The sequence below is a fragment of the Etheostoma cragini genome, chromosome 4 (genome assembly GCF_013103735.1).
Source record: "Etheostoma cragini isolate CJK2018 chromosome 4, CSU_Ecrag_1.0, whole genome shotgun sequence".
Lineage (NCBI taxonomy): Eukaryota > Metazoa > Chordata > Actinopteri > Perciformes > Percidae > Etheostoma > Etheostoma cragini.
In genome coordinates, this window is record NC_048410.1 from 20,356,067 (window position 1) to 20,383,918 (window position 27,852).

Here is a 27,852-nt window from a genome sequence, read left to right on the forward strand (position 1 = left end):
GGAGGGAGTGGGGATTAGTGACAACAGGATGGTTGTGTCTAATTAAGAGGAAGAAGGGTAAACCATGATGAATGGACTGGTCACATCCACCTGATATCCGCAACCTATTCAATGTTGACCTTAACTTGCAAATGTATTTTAAATGATAAAAAGAAAAAAGATGAAAACAAATAAATATTTAATTTTTTTTGTTAAAAAGAAAAGCCTACATCTCAATGTGTGCAACACACTTCAATTACTCAGGGAATTACTCAGTAGAAGAGTTCACAGGGATGGAGCAAACACAGCATCCGTGTAAATAACTTGTTTGCTGAGGATGTCTCCTGAATCACGGTGGAGCAAGCTTGTGTTTAAACCAGGGTTAGATTCAGAGAATGGTCCTAGATGGAAATAAACAAGCCATATGACAGGCCACAGCCAAACAAAGCCTCTCCTCTCAGCATGGCTCCCTCCTGCCTTCTGCCTCCTACTGTAATTGTCGTAGCCACCAGACGATGCTGAATATGAAGTTGCTTTCATCTTTTTGATCTGCTGCTGAAATGGCCAGTCAGACAGTGGCAGACGTTCACAACTGGGTTTCAAAGAAATACTCAGCTTTTTTCATTAGTAGGTCTACTGTATCCACTGAGTGTTCTGAGAGCTGGCTTCAGATTGTGTCTCCAACATAAATTATACTTCACCGCTGCTATACAAAAAGAAGCTTTCTCCACACTGACAGCTATCACACTCCCCTTTGTCTATACAAGTATACACGAGATGCCACAAATACTAAAACTTAGGGTTTTGCTGATGTGATAACAGTGTTGCAATCACAGTGTGACTAAAAAAAAAAGGTTTTACTTATAATTTTGAATAATTTCTTCAATGTTTATTTGTATAGGGATAAGTACGTTGCATAAACCAATGGCACACATTTAAAGCCTAAGCTAATTTACAATGCCCATCCTTATAGCCCAGATAGAATAGGGATGGGCATTATCTGGAGAAATGTGTGAAGTAATTAGGGAATTAAAGGCAGAATGTGTGGGATTTGTCTGTTGCAGTTTGTAAACACAACATTGAAAGTTGGCCCCTCCTGCCTGGCTCAATGACACTCTGACCGTTGTTGCCAGAGTACCACTTGCAGGATCACATCACACTCTTTATCCCCATCCTCTCCTTCAGTGCTCTCCAGCGGGTGATAGCCAATCCCAGATTCAATCTCTTTTTGGAACAAGCCTCCTCCACTTGGCGTTTTGCCTCGCTGTATTTGCATTTTTTCGGCACTGTGTCTGTAATTTTCGTGGCTTCCTCTTGGTTGCGTGCTTACCGATCGGGCACCTGGTCGACACGTTCTTATAGAGTCCAGCGCTCACACCCTGCACAGTGTGGCAGGGGGGTTACACACCCAGTGACCAAAGGCTGATGCCCAGAAACGTCCCAAACTCATCAAAATGAAAAGAAAATAGAAAATACAGGCTGAGTGTAGGGTCTCTGCAGAAACAGACATCACCACAGATTTAGTATAGTGTTTTAGTCTATGCATTGTTTTTTAAGGAAAATCCTGCTCATCCTGCCTTTAAAGTTCCAACTTACATTGATTTAATAATTTGAATTGCTTTCTACATTACTGCCTTCACCAATATGCAGCCAACTCTATTATACTTTGTTGACCTATACTGCTGCAGTGCATGTATTTATTTGTGTATCTTTGCCAAGAAGTGATTTAGCCATCCATTATTAATCATAGCCTTTAGTCCAACAGTATTTGCTAAGTGACAAGCAAATGTCACGGTCTGAATGGATGTACACAAATGTAGGTCAGCATGGGCTCCACTGTCACAGTCATACAGGGAGCGAAGAATACATGTGTGCCTTTTAAAGAAGGTCTGTACGAGACATCCGGATGGTTACAGGTCATATGACTAAGGCCATGAAAGTTGAGGTTAAAGAGTAAGTACATATCCAGGGGAAGAAAGCGCCCTGGGTCACTTCAATCTTATTTTCCCTGCAAACAAGCATTTTATTCATCTCCCATCAGTGTCAGAGAAAATGTCATTCCTTAGTGATGGTCTGCACATGTGAACATGTGAATGTGTTGCTATAAATCAGACCATTTCCCAACTCAAAGGGCAACATGAGTCCTATCGTTATGCACATACATGGTTGGTGTTGGACACTTCTCCAGCGGGACAGCTTTGTGATGTCAAATATCCTTTTCTCTTCTCTCTGTACTTGGCCGGATAATGACAATTGATTAAACATTGCGGGCGGGATATAAATGTGCACCACAGAAAATATCAATCACATATAGCCTTGTAGCTAAATGGCATTAGTTATTATAGTTTTCCGATACACTCAAAGACAGGCTTTTACCTAGGTAAATACAAATCAGTTTAGCTAACTACTCTACGTACCCAAACCACTCTTTATTACAAGAAATGCAAAGGCATCACTCTCGACAGAACTAATAAAGTGAGATGAGTCTTTGATTGTTTTATTTACATACTGTATATACAAACACATCTTCCATGCTGAAAAAAGCAGTCCGTTCAAAGCTTGGATAACGACAATTACTTTTTCATTGTTTGGACAGTAACTTACTTTAGCCTGTGGAGATCATTGAATTTATACTAAAACAATAGTAGACCTACCATTTATTTGTACAGAACTATAAAAAGTCAAATCTTGAGAAATTAAATAAAACAGACTTGTGAGACAAAAGCTAAAAAGTAAGACAAGATAAGGGTTTAGGGAAAAAAAGAACAAAGTTATTATGTAGTGTAATAACACACAACTATTTTCTAAATTACTTGTTTAGGGTTGCAGTGGCACAGTTGTCTTTCCCAGCATATATTCAGCAAGAGGCAGACTACACTCTGGACAGGTCTCTGGTCAGACCCACGGGCTATCAGGAGCCTCCTCTTCACCTAACCTGAATGTGTTTTCACTGCAGAAGGAAAGCAAAACATCTTGAAGAAAACCCATGGAGAAAAGTGGAGTCAGAAACCAGAACCTTTTCCTTTTGAGGCAACAGTGCCACCATCAAATAACAACACATCTACAAGAACATGTTTGAAGCTGTTGAAATTATATCGATTTTTTTTTACTCCCGGAGCTTGTCAGTTAGGTTGATCCAAATCACAGAGGCCCGGATGGAAAAAGCCCCTTACCCCTTCTTTTAATTCTAAATGCTAGTTCAGATCAGATCAGCGAGAGGGGCCCTGCTGGAGGATCAGAGGCTGTGCGCTGGATCAGAGAGTGGGACAATTTGTGCAGTATAGCCGGGGGCAAGACCAACCAGGCAAACACACCTGTTCTCAACTGATCAGAACTTTTGTAATAAGAACCATTATACTTTATTAGCACCTCCTGCAGCTCTACTTCCAACGTCTAATTGTTTTGCTAAGAGGTATATAGTATGGTTTATTTAATTGTTCCTAACTGACTAACATATTAAATAATAACAATTGTTAAATCAGTTTAATTACAGACAAATTCGTCCACAAAAAATAAAATTGTTTTACATAGATAAAATACAAATTTATCAAAAAGAAAAACAATTGGCCCCAAAGGAGTCCTTTGAACAGCAGTGCCCTACTTACATACTGTGGAACTTGCCCTGAATGTATATGTCACTAAATCATAAGACTTCCATGCGCAACATAAGTGTTTTTTCTTATTATTAAATATGATATTAAAAAATTCAGCTAACATCACCAATAGTCTGTTGGTTTTCATATATGTACCTTTGCATCTTGTGCTCCACAGAGACCCGGTGAGTCTTCTATTTGTTTATTTTTATGTTAAAACACGAGGGCAGAGGATATTAATGTTAATGTGAATCGCTCATAGTTCCGCAGCATGGGTGCAAACACAGCGGAACTTTTACTTTGTCGGTCAAGGGAGAAACCAATGATAGAGGTAATATATTACCAGTGATCATTAAAAGTACATACATACTGCTGGTTTTGTGATGTTAGTACTTCTAATCTGGGGCCTGCAGTGCACCACAGAAGTAACAATGCTGAGAAATACAAGGTATGATGTGTGAGCCTGTGAACTGGTTGAAACTTGATTTGTGGTTCTGTGGAGCCTACGCAAATGGCCTTTTAAATGTATACGTGCGTTGGTGTGAGTGTCTAGGCCAGCATGTGCGTACGTGCGTGATAAGAGTGTATGTTAGAGCGAGTGAGAGAGTGACGGCGCTGCGGAGAGAAGAGAGATCATATGATTGGCCCACTTGCGTGTCTTTTATGGGAACACTGGCCATTCACATCCTTGGTTTTTGGATGAACGGCCCACAGACAGGAGAACGAACACATAATTGGCCCACTCTTTGTATCTCATCTGAATACTGGCCAATCACATCCTACTACAGCCCACCGGATCCATTCTATCATTGAGACAGAGCGCATTTAAGTCCCGCCCCCATCCGTGGGGAAAACAATTCTCCACAAACGTCCGTAGCTAGCTAAAAACACAAGATTTAAGCATGTCAAATGATGTTTTTTAGCAACTGTCTACATGGGGTGACAAATTAGCTGTAAGTAAGCTAATGTTAGTTATGAATTAACTTAGCTGTAAGTAAGCTAATGTTAGTTATGTATTAACAAGCTAAGGTAACTGCAAACATAATAATATAGCTTTCTCATTTGTCCACATTCCACTGGAACACAACACAAGTTGCAGGTACTGTATACAAAATGCCTTTAGCTTGATTTATGGACTTGTTGTGACCTGTTTACTGTAGAAGACATCATGCCATGCACCCAGGCTCCAACCTCAACCTTCAGCCGCCTTGCCATCATGAACCAGGCAGCCTTCCTTGACTCAGTAAGTACACTATCATACTCTCTTACTTAGCACTATAGCTAAGAATCAGTATTTGAGTTGGCATGCAAGGGTCAAAATCAACTTTTTGCCCACCAGCCAAATAGCTAGTACATTTTCAAATTTCAACACTCAATATATTACCATTGCTTTTTGGCTGGTGAGTGAAGCAACTAACTATAGAAGTCAGCAGTTGGCTGGTAAATGGTGCTAATTTTGACCCCTGCTGGTTCTCTGAGGACACCCATGGCTGGTACTGTGTGTTCTTGTGTAGAAGGGGAGTGCAAAGACGGGTGTCCGGCTGATTGTGGTGGGCGTGCAGGCACAAGGTTCCATCTTTTGAGCTAATCTCAGCCTCTCTTTCCTACTTTCCACAGTGCATGAGGATATGTTCTGCATTCTATGTACGTTTTTGCATTCAGAACATTTATTTGATAAAAGTTTACATGGCAAAAACAACATTTTCCTTTATCTTGTATAGTCAAACCTTAGTCTAGTTCAAGCTGTCTCCTCCCTTTCCCCTAAACACACCCTGTGTATTAATGTTTTTTTGCACGCTGTAATGTTTTCTTTCACTCTTAGGACTGAAGGACAGCTATCGGGTCAACACAGCATACCACTCTGTCTGGGCTTACTTCCTCCACGCACTGTAGGCCTATGATGACTGCCATCACTTGGGCTGTATAAACTGACAGCTGATCAGGTATTCTTTTCCTCATGTTAACATTTGTTGACGGTATAAACATCCATATGCCTACTTTATCCTTTTCATCTTTGGACCCGTCTGTATACATAGATGAAGAACTAAAATATCTGCTTCTTACATAATTACTTGCCTATCTTTCTCTTTCCCCATTATTACTTTAATTCCATTATATTAGTTCTATTTCAACTCTCGAGAATAGCCAGGGACACACACATTACTGTGTAGTGCTTTCATTAGCAGGTGCACATGATCAGTACTCCACCAGGTGTTGGCAATTTGAATCTTTACCAAGTGTGATTTGTAGGAGGGGTGAAGCCATGGGTTCTTCATAATTTTTAATGTACCTTTCCTTCCAGTCCAAGTAAAAGAAAAAATCTCTGAATGTAATATTGGAGATTAATTGTGCAGTTAAAACTTAAATGAAAAATGTGTGTAGACAACTGGCTTAGTTTGTAGTTGTTTCAAGGATTTTGTGTGTTGGCTGGGGAACTCCTCTCTCCTTATGTTTGGTATTTGTTCAGTCAGTCGTAGCTTTGCTCAGTGAATGAGGCAGATTGAAAAAATGGAGCTCTGAACCAATTTTTTTTTAAATTATTTCTGTTGTTGGTTCTCCTTATCAAAGGGCTATAAATCCTTACCCTAAACCATGGTTTGGTAATTAGTTACTACCATATCTCTCTGGGCATAACAGGGACCATACCTGTGTTGTTTTTTTAAGACATTTTGGTAACCACACAAGCTCAGAGAAATGAAGGGTCTGAAAGCTGTACCTACTCTTTAGAATTGACTGCTCAACTTAAAGTACATAGACCTGATTTAGAGGTCAGTGGTGACTCTATAACTCATTGCAGTGTAGCAGACAATTGATTTGACGCTGTCTCTGTTACTACGTTTGAGTCTGCCTCTACAGCATCTCTGTCACTTTAAATGAAGGACATCTCACTGAGGACTCAGTATGCGGTCTAGTCTCTTGACGTGTGGGTAGTAGGAAGTGCATTGTTTCACAGCTTGAAATTCATGAGGCAAATATCTATATACAGAGATTTTTTTACACATTGCTAACATGCACAAATATGTGGCAGCAAGCCGTTGTAGTGTTACCGACATTGCTCCCTTGAGCATTATGGGGAAGAAACAAACTGTCACAAACATAGAAAACATTTGTGAACACAACTTCTTGTACCATAAGCTGCACTTGCTGGTATTTTTGTTCTTTTCTTTATTATTTTAATCTTTGGGGACTACATGTATGAATAAAAACATTAATCTCAAGGAAGAAGACAAATGTGTTGTACCAGATTTAGTTACAAGTTACTTTCCATGCTGTTCCTGCAGGTATGGAAAAAAACAGCATGCATGTGATTGGGGGAATTAAAAGGGAGATGTTTTGATGACATCCTTAAAAATAAATGCACATTGCATGTTGAACATGATTTACTTTGAGAATAACATAACATAGATGGCTGGCTAGAGAAGAATGAATCCCCCTTTTTAAATACTGCAATTTTAGTAAGAAACCTGTTTGTTTTTTTCTCATACCTTTTTTCATTTCTGGCAAACCAGAGGTGAGGAGACTAGCATGTTTACACAGTTAGAAGGGTGGTTTGATCCATTCTCATTGCTCTTTTGAAGATGCCCTTGATACCATATTTCTGTGGCCTTGCACTCTCTGAGGCTCCACCAGAGCTTTTAGATGATACCTCTCTACCTAAGATCATCACTCCACCTGAGCTGACATCCACTGTCATCACATCTACCATAGATGTTTTCAAAAAATTCTCGTCACCTACCAGGAGACCCCTTGAGGCATCAACATTTCAAAAATATAATGAAATAAAATGGCACTTTCAGAAAAAGCTAAATACTTAGTTTGATGTTGTCATGCCCCCACAACAAAAGGCCCCATGCAGCAGGAATCCAATCCCTTCAACACGTAGTGAATAACAATAATATGATGTCATCCAGCCGTTTACTGTGACCAGCAACTTGCAAAAGAGACACATCAGTAATGTTCACATTTCAAAAGAATGGGTGAATTAATGTTTGTACAGGTAGTTGATCTCTCTACTGGGAGATGTAGAACCATTCGTCTCTTTTCCCTCAGGGAGGTAGACTGAGTCTCCCATGTCTAAAGCCATACTGTACCAGTCTCTGATGTAATGGTAGGAGGACACAGATAGAGCATATATCACTCGATGCTGAGGTGTTCTCCCACCAACCTCTACAATTTCTTGGCCCGGTTGGATCAATTGTCTTCTAAATGGAGACCGTAAATCAGCTCAGGGTTGACAAAGTACCAAACTCGTCAAGGGCAATGGTAGAGCTGTCTTACTGTGTTTCTCCATTTAAAAATATATATATACAGTATATAGTAAATGTGTTTTGTTTTGTTGATGCGTCCCTCTTTATTGATTATTCAAACTTTTTAACGTGACCCAACTGACGTGCTACAAAACAACAATGACCGTGTGTTCCCCGCCATCCACACCTGTAAATAGACCTAATTCCCAGTGACGTGCCACACCCAGTGCAATACTCCCGCAAGTGGCTAAAATTAATAACTAAATTAAATGTGTGTGAATGTGAATATTTATTTATACCACAATTACCCAAATTACCTAAATTAAACTAAAGAAGCCATTTGTGCAACGCTAATATAAGTGAAATCATCTTCTTCTTTTCTTGAGTCTAGGTCGTCTATAACACTTCAGCTTCCATCAAATGGCAGATCTTCGTTACAGGCAAACCGGGAGCAGCATCCAGACAGACTACTGGTCTTCACGGAGACGGCCACTCAGCTTGGTTTTGTCATTGCTCCCTCTCAGCGCTCAGTCTCTGCTCCACACGCCCTCTCTGCATCCTACGCACCTGCTTGTTGCTCCACCCTCCTCCACCATGTTGGATCTAAGTCTGCAGTTTCTCCTTCAGCTCCTTCACCTGCTGCTCCGTCTGAGCTTTCTCATAGAAGGCCTGAGAGATGTCTTTCTGCTCCACCTCCATGCTCTGCCTTATCACCTCCAGGCTGTGCTCATAGTTGTACACCTTTTGTCCTCAGCTTGAGGTGCAGCTGCTGCGGCTCCTGGATGGGTTTCTGCTTCAGCGCCTCCAAAGCCAGTTCAGTCTGAATACGGACAGCCGGAGCCGATATGCTGTCCAGGTAACACAGAGCAGTTTTAACTGCCGGCTGTAGCTTCTTCCAGACCAGAGGAGGCAAACTGCGCTTCATCTCCGATTTGGCACTGGCTGGTCGTTGTTCGTTCCAGCTCAAAGCGGCGGCAGTGATGCGTCATCTCATCAAGCTGTAAACATTTCTCCACTGAATGCTGGCACCTACTCACACAGCATGACTCTTTGTTGTTCCTGTGTGAAGGTGGCCCCTTGTGTTGTTGGTGCCAAGCTGATAATGTGGTTTGTCCTAAGGCAGTACTAATGGCAGCAACAGTAGCTTGGCCTATTCCTGTATAGCTGCTCCTGGGTTTAGTGGAAGGGTCTCGTTGCGTACCCTGTAGGTCACCAAAGAGAGGATCAGACAGTCTTTATCTGACGCTCAGTGAAGGCCACAAAGTCTGGGAACATAGCTCTGTAACCACGGCGCTCCTGTATCTCCCAGGTGACAGACCTACATTTTTCCCTCAGTTTATATGGCCACTTACTCATTATCAGGCAAGGATTGGATTGCACATTCATCTTCTTCATATGCTGTAAGTCTTCCATGACATTGCAACAGTCCGTTAAAAAGATTGAAAAAGCCTGCAGAGCATTAGTGTCATCGATGGCCACTCCATGGCCTTCTCCACATAGGCTACAGCAATTTAATTTAATTTCCAACATATTCTTTCAATAGATTCTTTTCTCTCTCAAAGCCCTGTCTAGAAGCCATGTTATAGAAACTCCGAACCAGTTCTCTCGGCTGCCCTTTGGTATATTGCTCGAGGTAATTCAGGCACTCTTGTTTATCTGTAGCTTTCTTTTCAATAGCTTGCTTGAAAGCTCTAAAGGCAGCATATTTAAGTGGATTGCCATCAAACTCTGGGATAGCTTGTGGAGGAATAGAGGCTAAGGCTTGGTTCTGAACCGCCTGAGCAGGGATGTTAGTTTGATGTTGCATAAGGTCTTACAGAATAGAGTGTTAAACATTGTCGAGGGGAATGAGGCTTATGCGGCTGTGATTGCATACGTCTACTCCCTTGTGAGGTCAGTGGCTGAAATCCTGCTGTTGATGCGTTGGTGGGTCTGTGGACATCCCCCCGCGCTTCAGACCTGTGAGAGGATGGCACATATGAAGACAATAGGTTACTAGACCTTAGTGAGGACTGGGCTTGGAATATGCGGCCTTTCTTTAGGCCGTACAGCAAGTGGCAGAGACTGGTCGTGTTGGAAAGAGACAGCTTTAGGAAGTTGCAAGACAGGAGCTGTGTTCAAAGAACCTAATGTTTGGGATTTCAAGTGAGCTTGAAATTTCATGGCGTCTTCTAAATTCTCCTCTTTATACTTATCCACATTTTCACCACCACAAGCATTTTCAAACACAGACAAATTAGCTGTAGCAGCAGGCAACTTGGTCAACCTCTAGCTGTTCCCTGTTCCTTTTCAGCTTTGCCTTTTCAATTTGAAGGGCTTCTTCTTCGTCAATGTCATGCATTTCTTTTTCAAAGCAGCTGCAGACTGTAAAAGTGCAGCACTTTCAGCCTTTGCCTTTAAATGTACAGAATTAACACTGGTAGCCATTGAATGGATGGAAGAGGGATCTCTGTGTTGACCCTTTATTCGAAACCTTGGAAATACTATTATCAGGCTTTGTCATTTCTTATAGACAGCACATCAAGATTCTCATTGTCCTTTTCAGCATTGGCCAACCATTGCGTCACATCATTCTTAGATATATTTTTTAAAGTGGGATTTCCGATTATTTTTTTATTTTTAATTTTTTTTCTCTTGTGCCCTTCCCTGAATCATCAACAAGAAAACTGGACTTATCAGTAATATATTTTTCGTCTTTGGCCACAAAAGCGGTCTTGGCCTTGTCGGAAAGGTTTTCTTCCTCTGCGCTCATCTTTGTACGTTAAGCGCGTCAGTAAGTGCTCAATGAAACAGCACAGCTGCTTTACTTATACGGAGGCCACCAACAGCATGCACAACTCAGCACTTAAAACGTTACAAGCGTCGGAATTTCTTCCAATTAACAGCATTTAAATAGCCTAATTATATGAAGCAACAGCACTGAAACAGCCTTTCATTTCAATTTCAAGAGTCCACATTTTTCTTTTCCAATTCCATCGGCAATGATACATGAAAGTGTACTCACTGGCTTTCCGTGGTTGTGGTCTGCGCTGGATGACATGCGAATTTACTGGTGTTTTCAATTAAGGCTTCCCAACTACGCGACAGGTGGGTAATCCAATGAAACGGGCAATCCTTCCATATGCAAACGAAGAGGAATCAGTTCTTACGGTGTTGAGGCTATCCTATAAGCATCGGTATGGATGCCAAGGTGTTCTCAACGCCTAGCAAAAGATCTTAGGTCCAGGCATTAGTTCTCTTCGGTTGTTGTTCTCGTTTTATAGTGCTTCACCCAGTGCTGATTAATAAAGTTCTGTGGCGTGCTCACGGCTACGATAAGCACCGTGTGTTCCCCGCCATCCACACCTTTCTCTCATGGATTACCACACCTGTTAATATTCCTAATTCCTAGGAATGTGCCACACCTAGTGCCTTACTCCCCAAGTGGCTAAAATAAATAACTAAATTAACATAACTAAAAAGGTGGATACAAATGGCTCCTACAATGACAATAACTTGAAGTGGCATCCAATAAATAATAACAATGCTAGATAAACTCCAGTATATGGTAACTGAGCAGGGATAGCTAGCTTGTTGTTTCAGTTTAATATGCTCCCCAGCACATTCACACTCATGCTAAAATAGACCATTAAACAGCATTTGGTGCAACAGATGCTGTGAAGATAAAAGAAAAGTAATGTACAGGGTATGTGACACACTTTTGTCTCACATGAATGGGCATTGTGTTGTCAAAAATGTGTTGCGGCTTTGATAATACAAATGTCATTGTTGCTGTTACGATTCATTGCTATTCATGAGCAGTAGATCTTGTAAGGTCATCTCAATAAAAGGGCTTGAGACTCTGAAGAGGCTACTTCAACAATAGACTTAAGAGCGCCACGGCCGGCCTTAGCCCCACTCTTTAATTAAAAATCACATGTGCCTGCATTAATAAGGGGCCGCCTAATTTCGGTAGAGCTATAGTCATTTCAGTGGCTTAACAATAAATACATCCGTTAATTACAAAAGGAAGAGATCCTGTTTAATGAAAATAAATAGTACAGCTGGCCAGCTGGAGGCATTTCTGTGTTGCGTTGCATGTTCTCCCTGGATTTGTTTATGAATATATATTTATAAATAGTTTAATACTAAGATGTAAAAGAAAGTTTTCAGGGGCTCTAAAAAATAACCGCTTAGGAAATGTGGAGGTATGTTTTTGTGCATGTTTGCGTGTAGTATAGATACGAAGCTTTCATTGCTGCTTAAAATGGCGGGCTATGCTGTAAGGATATTTTATCACACCACCTACTCTTTCCTATTCACCTGACATTTCAGCAATAAATGGAGGAAGCAGACATGACGACTTAGCCTTCATACATTATTAACTGCACGGCAGCCAAGAGGAGAAACTGCAGCAGGTCTGTAGATATCAATCCTTTGAGATGCTTTAAAGTCTGTTCTCCTTCAGCTGAATTAGAGTAAATTTATCTGACACTATAGAGAAACAAATTGAAAGTATGATATGTTTATGTAGAGTATGATCCAATAGGAAAGTTCATTGATTTGACATGAATGCATCTGCAAAGTACAGTATAATGCCTGTTTTTGTTTTACACTTCTTCCATAAATGAAAAATAGCATGTGAGCAAATTCTAAATATATATTTTAAATAAAAACATAGTCAACTAAACTGAATTTACTAATGAACATTTTGACTTGCGTCGAATTTCTCTCATATTTATTTGATCCCACACTTCACGATGGTACCCAGAACAGACATACAACAAATGACAGAATAATTAGATGAGATTCTTTGTTAAAGGTTGCCAAGCATTGCCATCATAATATAAATGAAATTAGTAACACCTAGAAAGTGGAGGGTGTCACAAGGGTTGGGGACATTCTAATTTCCTTCTTTTTTTTCTTTTTTTTTTAACACTAGCATTTAGCAAATGTGTGGTGTTGTAAGGCTTGCTGCGGCTTTGAATGAGTCTTTATAGCTTTGTCGAATGAAATAATGTGAACCGCCTATCTGGGTATTTTTGTACGTGCTGGAATTATGGGTTTATTGAAGCTGTATAATTGCATTTTATTGTTTCTTTCTTTCACCTCTCCCTTCCTCTCGTGGCTCATACCCCATCCGCCCTCGGAGGAAAGTCCTTTTTTTATTTCTATTTTACTTCTGTACAGTAAATTTGATCCCCTTTCATTATGCAAATCAATTTAATTTCAGCTAAAACCTGGAGACTGCAAGGGACAAAGATGAATTGAAAAAGTTGAAAAGGAAATACAACAAAATGCGTTCTAAATGAAGCATTATATTCTTGCTGGATCTAATTTCAATAGATTGAATCTTCCATTTTGTTTCCCGTTTGGCCTTTTTATCCATGAAGCATTCCAACTTGATTTAGGTTGACCCCTGTTTTGCCCTAAAACAATTGCAACCCCTCGCCCAATGTCGGAGGGTGAGAGACAGATGGAGCTTTAGGATAAACTGTCTCAGTGATTACCCTCTCTGTCTTGTACAGTAAGTCAACATTATAAATATCAGCAGAGACCGCGGACCAGTGTCAGCCAACTCTAAAAGCCTATTACTTTGTCAATTACCTGGCTCATGTAATATTTACAGCGATATAGTGGGTTCTACATACTTAAAGTCTAGGAAAATGTGATGTGGAAATAATAAAATGACCATCTTACATTTTCAACATGTGACAAATGTTTACACAGCAAAAAGATGAAACACAACTTTTCTTAACATTTTATTTTAAACTATTTTCTTGAGTAGTTTTTCCTTTTTGCCAGTGGAGGGTTTTCTGCAAAACATGTTTTTTTTTTTTTTTTTCATTTGTTTATTTAATGCAGACCACACAGGCTCAGAGTATGGCATGTTTACCTCTGAAGGTTCCTCTAAATGGCTGCTTTGTGCCTCCTACACCCTTGACAAATTTAATTGCTGTTACAAAAGAGTTCAAGCAGTTTGCTAAGTGATGTGAAGGCAACAGGCAAGACCCCATGGTGAGAAGGTAACAGCTCCTCTGTGTGTGTGTGTGTGTGTGTGTGTGTGTGTGGTCAGATGGACGCTGGGATGTCGACAAGCTGTCTCAGCTGGCCGGTCCCTGCTCACGCCAACCAATTGCCTGCCTCAACCAGGCTGTTCTCATGAACCATTCGCACATAGCTACGAAAAGTAATTCACTGTGGTACCAGGTGACATCACCCATTGGTGTGTGGAGATCTGCTGTAAGTTGTCGAGTTTGCCGTTACTGGCACAACCCTCCTGGTTGCGGATGTGACAGTTTTAGACGTGAGGGAGGAACGTCTTACACTCTATGCTACATTACACACTTTCACTGGCAATCACATCTTAGCTGCCCTAAAGCAACCCCCTGCTTTATCGCTGATTTTAAAATCAACGAGACCACAATTTATAAACGTAACATCGTTTTGTGCTGCAGAAGACTTAAAATAAATGATTGAGACCATAAGCTCATTATGAAAATGTTTACGGTGGTATTAAATCAAGTGAGAAGGGGGTTACTTTCTCATAGACTTCTACAGAAACCAACCTCCTTTTGCAACCGCACATGGTGTCCCCTGCTGGGATTCAGACAGAATACAGCTTTAAGGCACTTCCTCATTTAAAGCACTTTGTGTAACCGGATGGGTTACCCAGTAATATTTACAGTCAATGTGTAGTACACATACATTCCACGTATTTGTCGCCGTATGTAGAGGACTGCTGTATAAGACAGCTTTGGTCTGTGTAAAGTAGGGAGGAGCTTTGGATAGATGGGTGGATTGTTATTACATAAAACAGGGCTTTTTAGCAGGGGGCTGAGTTTGCATCCTGGGAAAACCAAAATAATTTCACCCAGGAAATGCATGTTTCTGTCCCAGGAGTACTACTTAAGGGGGCAACAATCTCTTTTTAATCTTAAATAGTCGTTTTGGTTCCTGAACTTAACTCTGGTCGCCGCATGACAGTTATGTTTGTCAGCCTAACTCAATATTGTCTAAACTGAACGGCAAAGGCCGCTAAATCGACCAACACTTACGGTGCTCGTGACCTTTTGTTAGCTAAACTAAACTGCAACAGCCGCTTAAATTGGGCCTCCAAAGCTCTATAGCAAGCTTACAGTAACCTTTTCTTGGCTAAACTCAACTGTCATGTGAGTTTTGTAGGATATCATATGAATTGGTCTACATATTTTTTCATACTCTATCGTGCAAACCCATACATTAGAACGCGTTGGCCCAACACACACACAAACACACACACAAACACACACACACAGAGACAATTAATGCCATTGGCAAGGTTATTACTCAGCCGCATCTGTCCCTTGATCCCCCTCTCTTTATTTTTTTATCTATTCTCTTTTTGTATGAAGAATAATGAGGACGTCATTGCAGATATGTACATCAAAGAGGTCCAATGTCATTTTCATGAATTTGGAAGGGTTTTTCTTATAGTGCATAGCTGTTTAAAAAAACAGGATAGTGAACATTTATATCTGACATTTGGCATGCATTCATTCATTCATTCATTTGTCTGCATCTAAGTTTTTTTTTTATATTTGTGCCTCTGCTTCAACCAAATGCAAACTCCTGTTTTTTTTGTTTTTTTTTGGCTTTCAATTGACAAGCCTTTTGGCTCAGGGATTTTAAGTTTCATTTTTTTTTAATTGAATTTTGTGGTTCCTTAAGAGGGGAGGTTATTAGATCAAATGTGCATTGTAAATCTTTGTCCAATGCTATTGTGACATTGGTTGATTTATTGTGTTTAAACAGCCTGACATAGTTTCAGGGTTGGCACTTTGAGATGCTAACCCTGAAGCGGAGACCCTGAGAGGAGATAACAGTAGTTGCTCATATAGGAAGCTGGGGAAAACCTGTGCAAACTGGCCCCATATAAGGTCAAACTTTAAAATCATCTGTAAATCATATACAAACACATCATTAACATTTTCTAAGTCTATTGTGATCCAGTATTAGCCCGGTCTCAGTTAACTTACTCATTTGTCACGGGGGTTTATCGATTGGGAGACTGTAAAAAAAGATAACAAACACCTGCCACCAGTGGTAATGTTCATCAAATGTGGCTTAACAAGAATGGAGGCTGACCCTCACAATATACATGTTCAACGGTTAATTATGGAGTATACTTTATTTATAGGCCTATGGTACAATACAAAGGACAATTAAAACACACTATTGTTAGAACACAAATTGTGCCATTAATAATTACATTAATATGTAAACTATTAGCAATAATATCCTTCAATCATAATGCTACATTCAGAGCCCACATTCTTATTAAGTTTCCATCAGGCAATTGACAGAATAATTTAATTTGATGTCCATTTAATCAAAGGTTTGTGTTATTGATGGAACATACAGTGTCGGTATAACTTCAATCAATAAATCTAATTCCGTGAAAGAATGTTATTGTCAACCAGAAGACATGTCTTATTATCAATCTGTTGATAGATGATAGTATTCCATTTTACATTTAGGGACAGTCTGTCAACCAATCCCATACATACATAGGTTTTGTATGTACGTTTTGATAGCAACTGAGTCAACCCCACCACTTCTCTTAGCATAGATGTTCATCTCTAATTTTTCTCCGTACCAAAAAGAGGAAACACTTCAGTTTCATCCACTTGAGGGTGGCTCTGAAGAATGATGATGTCGCTTCTGCTTTGTCCCGCCAGTCCTCAGCAACATCTGCATAATGCCTTGATAAGATGCTGATGTCAACAAAACTATGCAGACCCTGGTGAAAACGAGGACAGTTTCAACAGCCTACTTTTCCTGACACAGCTGGCTGTTGCTGACCAAACAGGTAGACCCAGGGGCGTAATATATATTTCATCTTGCGTTAAAGACATCTGCTCGGAACTGTTCACTGCTACTGAAATTAGTTTTCACAGGAGCTGTGTGTTCTTAATGAAGTCCAATTAACATAGCCTACATAATACCCCCTGTATACTGAAATAATTTATTGCAACATGACATATATTTCTGACACAAGCAGTGGAGTGAGAAAGAAGGATGATGGCAACAATGGAGGGGAAATCCATTTTGGCATTGATACCTAATTTGAGAGAGTGATATAAAGACGGGATTTGAAACCCCAACTGTTTTTTTACTTTTGTCTTCCTCACCATGCATCAATGTCTGACTTCATGGTGTCTATGGGCGTTTCTCAATACCAAGTAAGCAAAGAACAGACTTGTGTTCTTGGGGAGACCGTACTTGCTAGCTGTACCTGGAAGACTGTACTCGCGAGTTCAGAAGCACACAAAACACTGTTGACAATTTTGAGACGAAGCGTTCTTCCTGTAATTGATCAACACCCCCAGCTGCCACTTTATAGTCAGCTTTGATGTGTGTATTCATAATAAAGCATGGACGATCACCTTTCACATCGCCTTGTTGTTTTGTTACGTTTTCATCTAACGTGCTATTAAGTATCACGGGCCAATAACTGTATAAATAACGACACAACGGCGAGAAGAAAACCTTGTAACATATTTCGGGATTCACTTTTAATTGAAATCACAAAAGAAACGTTAAAATAGGTATCAAAACTATAGATGGACTGGGTAACGTTAGCCACTGCCGTCGGTATACTTTACCGAGAAGCAGAAGAGGAGCCTGCGAGTGAGGAGAGCCAGGAGGAGGATAGAGGAGGAGGGGACTTTAAGTGTTCTTGGCGAAATGCTAACTTGTGTATTGGGTCAGTACTTTGGCCACCAAACATGACGTTTCACAAGAACACAAGAACACAAGTCCATAGAAGAACACATATTGAGAAACGCCCTATAGTATGTCTGACAAGGAATCACTACCAAAGGTACATCAATTTGTATTGCTGTATAGGCAAGTCAGTTTTATTTATATAGCTCAAACCAACCATTAATTTCCCTTAATGGACTACAGTTGAGGCCTCATTCACACATGCCGATTCAACAGGCTGTCTCACGCTTCTCACAAGTCTGCAGCTTTCTGCCGTGTTTAACATTGATCATCCATTATGCACAGTCTGCTTTGATGTGTTATTTTTTGGTTTTCCCATTATTTTCACTATACAGGCACACCAAGTTATTAAAATCCAAAGTGACCTGAGATCATGTTATGGGGGTTTACTCAAGGGGGTAAGCCTCTCCTCTCTAAGCGTTGCTCCCATGGTGCCATTTTAATGCCACGAAGCCATCACCTGCAATTAGCATCCCATTGTCTGCCTTTCATTTTGTCACCACTTTGACAGTGAATAAATACATCTGAAACGTTTCAAGACTCTATTTGTCCATTGTTTATTTCTAAAGAAAAACAACAATGTGTAAAAGGCTCCATTACCTTGTACCTCTTGTATTGGCTCCGTAGCTGACGTTTTTGTAAAAATAGGCTGATTGCATCATAACTATGCGACTTAACGTTGCATAGTCTACAAATCACTGTATTGCCAGGAGAAGCTCACAGACAGTTTGGACTTACATCAGCGGTTTAGGTTTAATTACTAATGTTAACTAGCATGTTAGTTAGCAGTAATTAGCCTGTGCCTATGTTGTCTCCTAACATATAACTACACTCTCCATCTCTGCTGATTGGGAATGATTGAGATTTCTCTTGGCACAGCTACCAGAAGACTTACAACTTCAGACACGTTGCCCATGTCACAACTACATCTTCAAGCTCAGTTGGAGGCTGCGCAGTAATGCCTAGCCATCCCCAGAAAAGTGCTTCTATTTTCCTTCATTGGTCTCCGTCCAGAACAACGGGATCTGTTGGTCCACCTCTTTAACTGTCTATGGTTTTACTATTTCTTGGTTGGGAGGCAGTAACTTCCTTGAGTCTCAGTTGGTTGCTCAGCAACTGGCCAAGAAATAGTATAATACACTGTAAAATACATTTTTGCTAATGGCTAAATCCCTCCACTGTTTCTAGCTATCTTGATGCACACTGCTCTTTCACCGGTCAACCAGATGCTAGAATGTACTAGTCACTGCATGGGTCTCAACATAGTGCAGGTAACCCCTTACAGAGTTTTTTAGTGGGACTTGAACCCAATAACCAACTAATTTAAATAGCTCACCGTACTGTATGTTGTAAATGGCTTCATTTAATATAATGTATTAAAAAAAAGACTATTTTACATTATTACAAGACTATTTTGCTGCATCCGGGGCTTAACGCTGCCCAAGATGATTGTGATTGGTTAAAAAGAAATGCAAACAACCCAGAGCATTTTTATGTGTGGTGTAGCAACACCTTACTCCAGCTTAAAGCAACACCTAAGCACTTTTCCTCTTCAGCCCCTCTCCAGGTGGCAGGTGGAATTGTCCATTACCGTTACCATTACCATTATTCTTATGTCTCATTGGAACTACAGATCTGCTACACGGTCTGGCAAACTTGCATAGTGCGGTTATAGCCGATGGAGGGCCGCAAAGCAAAATGCAGCCTTAGTGCTGTAAGATTATGGATTTGGGAATCCATTTATTCCGTTGAAAGATCAAAGTTCTCACATTAACCTGTTTACTAAAGGTGCTCTAAGCAAAGTTTTCAATATGACTAGCTTGCCCCTCCCTCCTCCTCATCCCTCCCTTCTCCCCGCACACAAACCCCCCACGCCCAAATCCTTCTTGTCGGTTATTGGCTGGAATGCTGGAACACTGTTTGTGTATGCTTCGTTGTGCAAGTGGGCACAGTTTGGCAGCTCGCAGATAGCGAGAAGATGTTTGCTGTATGTGACAACAAGTTTTGTAGCCTAAAACACACGTGACATCGCTTAGAGAACCTTTAAATCACTCCAAACAGTGCAGAGATAGTCTATGTAGTTGGTGTTTCATTTATGGGATTGCTCCAGTACTGCCGGAGGTTCAGCCAGATGTCCGTTACCCTAGACATTTTTTTTGTATTGGCTTTCTAAACTCCAGTCGATTTGGGAAACATCCGTTCAAGCTAGAACCAACAATCAAATTATATTTACCTTTTTTTTTCTTTGTTTTTTGAGTAAAAATCTCTACACACTCAACGGCCATTTTAATTCCGGAGCTCGCCTCCCTGAGTAAAAATGTTGCACCCTAAGAAGATCCGTCTGAGACTATTATGCAGAGGTACTGCTTGGCACTACCCAAGATGATTGGGATTAGTTCATAGAAATGCCAATAAACCAGAGCATGTTTGTCTCCTAGCCCGGAATGTTGTGTGGACTAGCTTGGCCTTCTTTTTAAGAGCTGTGGAGGAAGGTCTGGCAATGTGAGACTAGTGCCAACAAAAACTTACAGATGTGTCACAAGTCGCACAGAAAACAGTGCTGTCACTCAACAGTCACAGTAACAACAACAACAACAACAACAACCTGCTCCACCAAACACCAGCAAGCACACTGACCAGAGATAGGAGAAGATAGACTGGCTCTGCTAATCCAGAACTCCCTATCGTACAAAATCATTTAAAAAATAATTAATGCATGGTGTATCCAGGGTTATGGCTGCCAGTGCCACTGCCTTATAGAGCAACAGAGTTGGTATTTTGTTTTTTTAATTTATTCACTTTGCTTTGGCCCCTATAAACTATTTCCATATTGTTTAACTTATAAGTCACAGTGGAAGCTTTCATTTTATAAGGATACAACAAACTTTTTATATAAAACAATTTTGATTCATTTATGTTTACTTTATTAAAGCAGTGGGAAAACGTGGGTCAATAGGAAAGGCTTTTATTTTATAATGTATTAATTCCTAAGTTGAATGACCTTTTGCGCTAGATCAAAACAATCCTTGCTCATGGAGCTTCAACTCTTTTAACCCAGTGTAAATCCAACAAGGAATTTTTATTATACAGACAACCAGCATACAATAGTTGCCCTTTGCCGAGTTCGCTGGTGCGGTAGTATCTGGAAAGAGGATATGCCACACAATTAATTACCAGTGTTTGTACCAGTGTTTGTACATCATGTCCATGGCCATGTCCAGAGAGAGAAAAGTAGATGCTTGCAAAAAGGTTAAAATAAAATAATGAACTCTAATCAATGTTATGTAATGTAGAGACGTTCCTCTGAATAATTCAGAATTGAGATGATGTCTGGAAACAGACTCTGACTCAGACAGAGTGGACCTCTTAGATTCAGCACAGGCAATCAATTATATGCTTGTCAAAGCGGAAGGGTTGGTTAAATTATGGACAAGTACCAATCATTACCATAAACTGTGTGGTTCATTAGCCGGTATCCCCCATATCATTTCATTAACTTAAAATGTCCCTATTAGTACACATATCTTAGTGTCATAAGGCAAGTACATCTTGCTGGGGAGATATATGACCTCGATCAATTTCTCCCCTTCTGAATATTTTAAAGTCTGCTAACTATTGCCTGTGATTTTCAGTCTCAACTTCTTTGAGCTCTTATTACTTCTAATAATAGTCTGTGTAGATGACTGACCACTTATACGCTGACAATACATCACTAGTTTACTTCTGTTCTCATAAACTGGGAGAGAAGCTTTTGCTTTACAATGTAAATGGATTTCTTTATGGTGTTGAGTTATATCATCTGCTGCAGAGCTGAAATTCATTGCACTATGACATCCAAGGTATAGCAAAGATTAAAGCCTTTGAATGATTGCATTGCAACCCCTGGTATATGAAATACTGCCAAATCCAGCTTTTAACCATAACAGCACCCAAGGAATTTACCTCCGGTATTCAGTAGCACCATTGTTGTATTTGTATTCACAGAGGCCTGTTATTACCATGATAAGTGCAAATAAGTGCAATTAACAAAGCATGGTAATTGTCTCCCATCTCTCGCTTTCTCTTTCTCTCTCTGTCTCTCTCTCTATCTCTCTCTTTCTGTCTCTCCCCCCCCCCCCCCCCCCCCCCCCTTCCCTAACGATTCTCTCATTTTGTTCGACAGATCTGCTACAGATTAGAATCAGGGACCAGGACGACAGCATAAAATAAATAATGGTCATTAGAGCATGTTCAACCAGTGCAGCACTGGGAAGTAACTACTAATTTCCTGCCTACGCGAAGCCTCCATGGCTCTGTGGCTCCAATGCTTTTTGCCCCAATGAGATTTATAGATGAGTAAAAATAGGGATGGGAATCTGATTTATAACAACAAAGCTCTTTGGCTGGATCTCTCTGCCACGGTGCCCATGGCCATCTCAGGAGAGCTTCACCTGGCATTCAGCCACCAGCCACTCCATCTCTCCCTCCCTCCCTCCCTCCCTGGGTTTTTATGGTTCTGTGGCACAGAGCTAATTTCAGTCAATTTCTGAAAAGCACTCCGTTGTACTGTCAAATGGGTCTCCAAAGAGATCATACGGAAGGAAGTTTCTGGTTGATGGGATGTTATTCTATATTACAGCAATTTTGAGCTTTACTGTGTTTGGCAACAAATATTGTAACCTTCTCATATTTTTTATGTCAACAAAGACGACTTCACATTATGCTGCTTCCCACAAGCATCGGTAAAGTAATTAATTTAGCATGAGCTGGGAATTATCTGTAAGATGCTGTTGAATAATCCTGTTTTAAATGAATCATAGTTTAGCTGAAATCTAGACACAGTCCCCTGTGTCTTGATCAAGTAAGAAACAATTATGATGTATATAATTATAATAAGCTGTGTTGCTCATATTCAGTCATGAGTAATTTTGTAAATGCAATGGGCCAAACATTAGAAACGAACTTTGAATATAATGCAGTTCAAAAGAACACTAATTAACTATGGACCATACAATTGATAAAGCTTCAGTAATAAGCTTCAGATTGCAGTGCTGTTGTATTGCATTGCATGACATTGCACAGGTGTGCCTTATAAACAGGTAGAAAGCTATGACTGACTAAATCTCAAAGCGTCAGGGATCATATTGGTGAACATTTTGGTGTAAACAACACAACAGCTTCAGAAAAGATGGTAGCCAACATGCCGACCCCTCTATTCAGCGGTGTGCTCATTTAAACTGAAAAAAAACATTGCTTTGGTAACCCTGGCAACGCTTTGCTACCTCCACTCACTACCAATTTACTGGATAATGTTTTCATTATTAATGTCCAAATTACCATAAATGATGATGGTGATGTTCAAAACAAACATAAAATCTGATTTAAAAAAATGTAGTTGCATATAGAGAAAACACAGGTAACCTCAAATACTATGAGATAAATTATGATTTTAATGGAGTCAGTCAGGAAAATAAACTGTCAGACTCTATGTGAAGAATAAGGCATGCCTTTATTTATGCCCTATAGGAGTATTTTTAACAACACTGTCAAATTACTTGAGATACATTCGTAGCCCATTACTAATGTAAAAGGAATACTATGTGGAATGTGCACCTAATGTCAGAGAGTGTGTCAACAAGGAGACCATATGTCCTCAGAGCTGTGTGTCTTAAGGCCCCTACATGCCGCTTGCAGCTGTTGGCATGAGCTTGCATGTTTGCAGTGGCATAATTACACCGTGTTTACTAGCCTGGTGAGTGTCTCTCAAAATTTGACACATCGCTCTTTGTGTATAGAGCTGCACACACAGAAGATTGTTGATGTATGATTGTCAGCAGGAGATAGTCAGGAGTCAATCCCTCCTCCTAGAAACCACAGCAGGACCCAAAGGAAACCACACTAGAAATCAATGGGAATGCCAAGGTTTGCACAGTGTTTATTATCTTTTTGTTGTTTAGTTTTTACAGACACATTTCCATGTCGCACTACTTCACAGAATGTAAATGTCAAATTAAAACGACAATCACTAAACACACTTAGAAATGAACTCTTTTGATCATGTAGCTTCCGCCATTTCATCAGCACTGTGCAAAGGCAAAAAGAGGATATTTACACCAAAGCATAAAGTCACAAATGGAAAAAATATGTACCTATACTGTAGATTTAAATAATGCATGCACATCAGCAGAGGAGATACACAGGTCCGGCGTGCTTCTGCCCTTACGATCTTCATCTTTCTTGTTTAATGGGAGAAGATACACATGTTGGAAGTAATTTTCTTTAATGTATTAAACTTATCTACCATTGCACAAAATTGTGACGGCTTAGAGTGGACAGGGAGATTGGTAGGCTTAGGTTTATGTTTAATTTATTTTATTTATGCCAAAAAAAAGAAAAAGGAAAAAGAAACTTCACCACAAAATCCAGCCCTGTAAAATGTAGAGTGGAGGCAAGCAAACACTGCCAACTTCCTAATTGATGGTTAGGTTATTCATGGTAATGTTGTTTCAAAATGAATATGACAATGATTTACTGATGTTAGAATATGCCATTACTGTTTATATACCTTTTATTATATATCTCTTTGGAACTAGGCTGAAAATGTCTTTCACGCTGACTTTTTCCTGTTTAGTTGTTAAAACTATTTGTTATTGCAAGCCATTGTTTGGCTAATTTGGGACTTGGAAAGGACAAGCTGTATGTCACTGCACAACAAGCTTGGTGCACAGTACTCTAGTCACACACTGACCCAGGAGACCGCAGCAAGGATGTATGACTGTGATAATACAACTGGTCTCCCGGCAACAAAGAGGCAGTTCCTTTGACTAGATAAAAGCCAGGGGATGAAAACATTAAGTAAATTAATTGAAAAGACCCCCAAAAACGAGGATTACGAGATATGTATGCAGGCCCTTGTGTCGGGAGATGTAGCGAGAAAACAAGGAAGAAAAAAAAAATCTAATTTTCTCTCAATAATGTATCAGGCTATTGTTCCAAGGACAGTCTCATATAACAGTGGAGCCTTGGGACTCACTTGTACGTGGAGTATCTTCAAATGAGACCTGTTTTGTTTTCTGACAATATTATTTAGCTTATTATCCTGCAAAAGCAAAAATTTGAATGACAATTGATAACAGTGCAATGTTGTATAAGTGACCTGAAATAAGTCATTTCACTTGGGGGCCTAACACCTAAGTAATATATAAACAAATCAAATTAGGATACTAGGTTTGAGTACTTAAATTAAGTTGGCCTATACAATGTGCAAATTACAGTTAACAAATAATCAGCAATGTGGCCTCACCACCTTAGTATTACTTGTTAAATGCATACAACTACAATACTGTTTCCGTTATTTTCAGCAAAGTCAAGCTACAAAAGAATGCCTCTACTTACCTAACAATACAATTAATGCAATGATTCTTGTTTTAGAGAGACACAGCCCATATACATGCCTTGATTCCCTATTTACTTAAAATTGGCTTATCGATATTTTGAGCTAATGATTTGTGACATGCTGAGTATTGTCTGTGGGCAAATGCCCAATGGGCTTGGCCAGTGAGTTGGGTTGTACTTATCAAAGTAATGTTAACATGCCATAGAATAAGGACACGGTAGCAAAAAGTAAGCTAAATTATGGTAGATTTGAAAGTTTTTACAAATTCAGGGCCATGGCAGTTGGTTTGACAACACACTTCCTACCTAAGGTACATAAAAACATGCACTGTAGAATTGTTTTTAAAAGAAGCTCTTAGGGAAAAATGGCTTTTTGCTTAGGATTGTGACTCTTACAGTTCCAGCTGCTATTTGTTCGGAGCTTTAGCATTACTGACACCACCACTGTTGACGGATTGAAGGAATTTGGTTTGTAGTAGTGTTGCCATTAGTTTACAGTTAATTCTAGTGTAGCAAACGAGATTGGCTCATTTCATGAGTTCTTCTGAAAGAAAAGTGAACTTTTAAAATAAGTTTACTTTTACAGACACATTGCATAGTGTTTTCAACACAGATAAATAAGCCACCCTATATTTAGTGCTTGACACAGGAGCAATGGTTCCAATTGTCTCTCCTATATTCTCTTAATCACCATAACATCTTGTCAGGAATTGTTTTTGTTTATCAGTTGCTATCACACTCCTGTAACACTATCACAACTTTCTCATTTTCTCCCTTGAACAATCATCTGACATGAATCTCATTAAAGCAAAGGCATTGTGGGGACAGAAAGGCTGAAATATCAGCGGCAAGCTCTATTATTATAATTTTCCAATCACTCTGAAGATTGATATGTTGGGGGAGAGGGCAGTTTCTCTATCTACCCTCCAGATCTCACTGACTCCTTGGGCCCATGAAGAGGCTGGGTGGCCCCTCATTAAGCACAGTCTGGATTACAGCTCCTGGCCAAGGCTATTTCCAACAACATGCTAGTGCATTGTAATGATCCTCTTTGTGTGCTGCGCAAACGCACTCAATCTCCCACTTTAATCACCAAGGAGGAGATGGGCTACTCCTCCAGCCCTCAACAGGAGCAGTGAGAGGAAAGTGGGATTTGCAAGTTCCTCCATCCTCTGATGACACATAATCTCCTTGTGAGATAAGTGTTCTGTCACAAAGCTCTGATTGACATGATGGAGGGAGTTAGAAGCAAAAGCTAGGAGAAAAGCTGAAATGATTCACGGGGGTGGTGATCTTTTGTCTGTCTGATCATTCTGTCCGCCGTGTAGCTGCAGATCATCAGTATGTCAAAGAGCTTAGAGGGAGATTCAGGACATTGTGGGCAGTTTATATGGTGTGTTGTCTTCTGCACGTACGGCTTGAGGATATTCATTAGGGCTGTAACGATACACCAAACATTGGTTCGGTTCATGATTTTCGATCCACGATTTGATACAAACCTTGATTCTTTCTTTTCCCATTTTCTAATGGTAATTTAGCAAGCTAGCACGCCCCTGTCTTCTGGCTCAGTCTCTCAGCGCTGTGAGCTTCAGTCAGGATGAGAGCTGACAACAGCCCCAGTCCACGGATACAGTCAGTCCCCAGCCAGCTAGCAACCATTCACTATCATTACAACCCCGCCCCGGGGACACATCCACTGTCAACCCCCAGCCAGCTAGCAGCCAGCCCGGCAGCAAATAACTTGGCTGCTAAGGACGCTAACGGCGGTTTACTGAACCGTCGGGAAACACACCCAGACACCCGAGTAAAACAGCAGCTACTCGTAACATTAGCTACGTCTCCGTTAGCATTACTGCCCCCTCTTTCGTTTTTAGCCATCTTTACAGTTAGCTAAATTTACCAGACAAAACAGGAATAAGGCACCAAAAGGACTACTAGTAATTTAAAGATGTGGTAGCACTGTTCTAGACAAGAAAGATAATCTGGAGTTGGAACGGGTGTGTCTCGATTCTGCACTACAGCCCTAATATTTATGCCAATACATTCAGAGCATACTGTAGAATTTCAAATGACAATGATTTTTAGTATTTGTTGACTTTACTGACTCTTTTGGACAATTAAAAATGCATTGTAAAAATGTTAAAATAAACTTCACAATCACGCTTGTGAAATCCACAAGGGTACTGTCGACTCATTCATAAAACAGCCTGCAGGCAAAATATCTGCCGGCTGCCTTCAAAATGAGCATTGAGTGCTTTGTGGTAACAAATCGCCGAACAACAGCACTCTTTAGTACCAACCACGATGAGCCAAATGTTTGGTATGGTCAGGTGACAACACTAAGCACCACCAGCATACAGCCAAGATAGTAGATATGGTCTTAAGTAAATGAGTGGTGTCTTCAGTGTTCCACACAGGCATTTCTAGAAAGAATGCAATTGTTGTTATTAAACCATTAAGGAACCAACTTCTTGACTAGTCTTAAAGAGCAAGACAACTACAAGGGAGATCAAGACCAAGGTTTCCATAACCCCTTTTTAATGCACATTTTCAATTTCAGCATTTAAAAATTTAAAGAAGGTGAAATATTGCAGATTTGGGGTTTTGCATACACCTTTACATTGCGGGGGGGGAAAATACACAAAAAGTGTATGCCATTTATTGGTACTCACCTTCACTTCATCATAAACGTCTATAACACTAACAAAGGCAGGTGTAATCACAAAGTCTATAAGTCCGTAATTCGAGTCCAAGTGGGGGACTGTGTTTCATGTACCCCCCTTCCCACTATAACCCCCCTTAATAGCTGATTAAGGCACCACACAGATATCCTGTATGAAAGAGGCATCACTTGTTTTTAAGAGCACTGTGTGCCAACAATTCAGTTATGTTTATAAAAAGGTGAGGGAAGA

At 40.2% G+C, this 27,852-nt stretch overlaps 1 long non-coding RNA gene across 1 annotated transcript; it reads left to right on the forward strand.

Moving 5' to 3' along the window:
* The first annotated feature begins 4,680 nt into the window (after nt 1-4,680).
* On the forward strand, nt 4,681-26,356 carry LOC117943478. Its single transcript, XR_004656356.1, has 3 exons — nt 4,681-4,815; nt 5,395-5,515; nt 25,871-26,356. It is a non-coding gene; the product is annotated as an uncharacterized LOC117943478 (long non-coding RNA).
* Nucleotides 26,357-27,852: the final 1,496 nt, after the last annotated feature.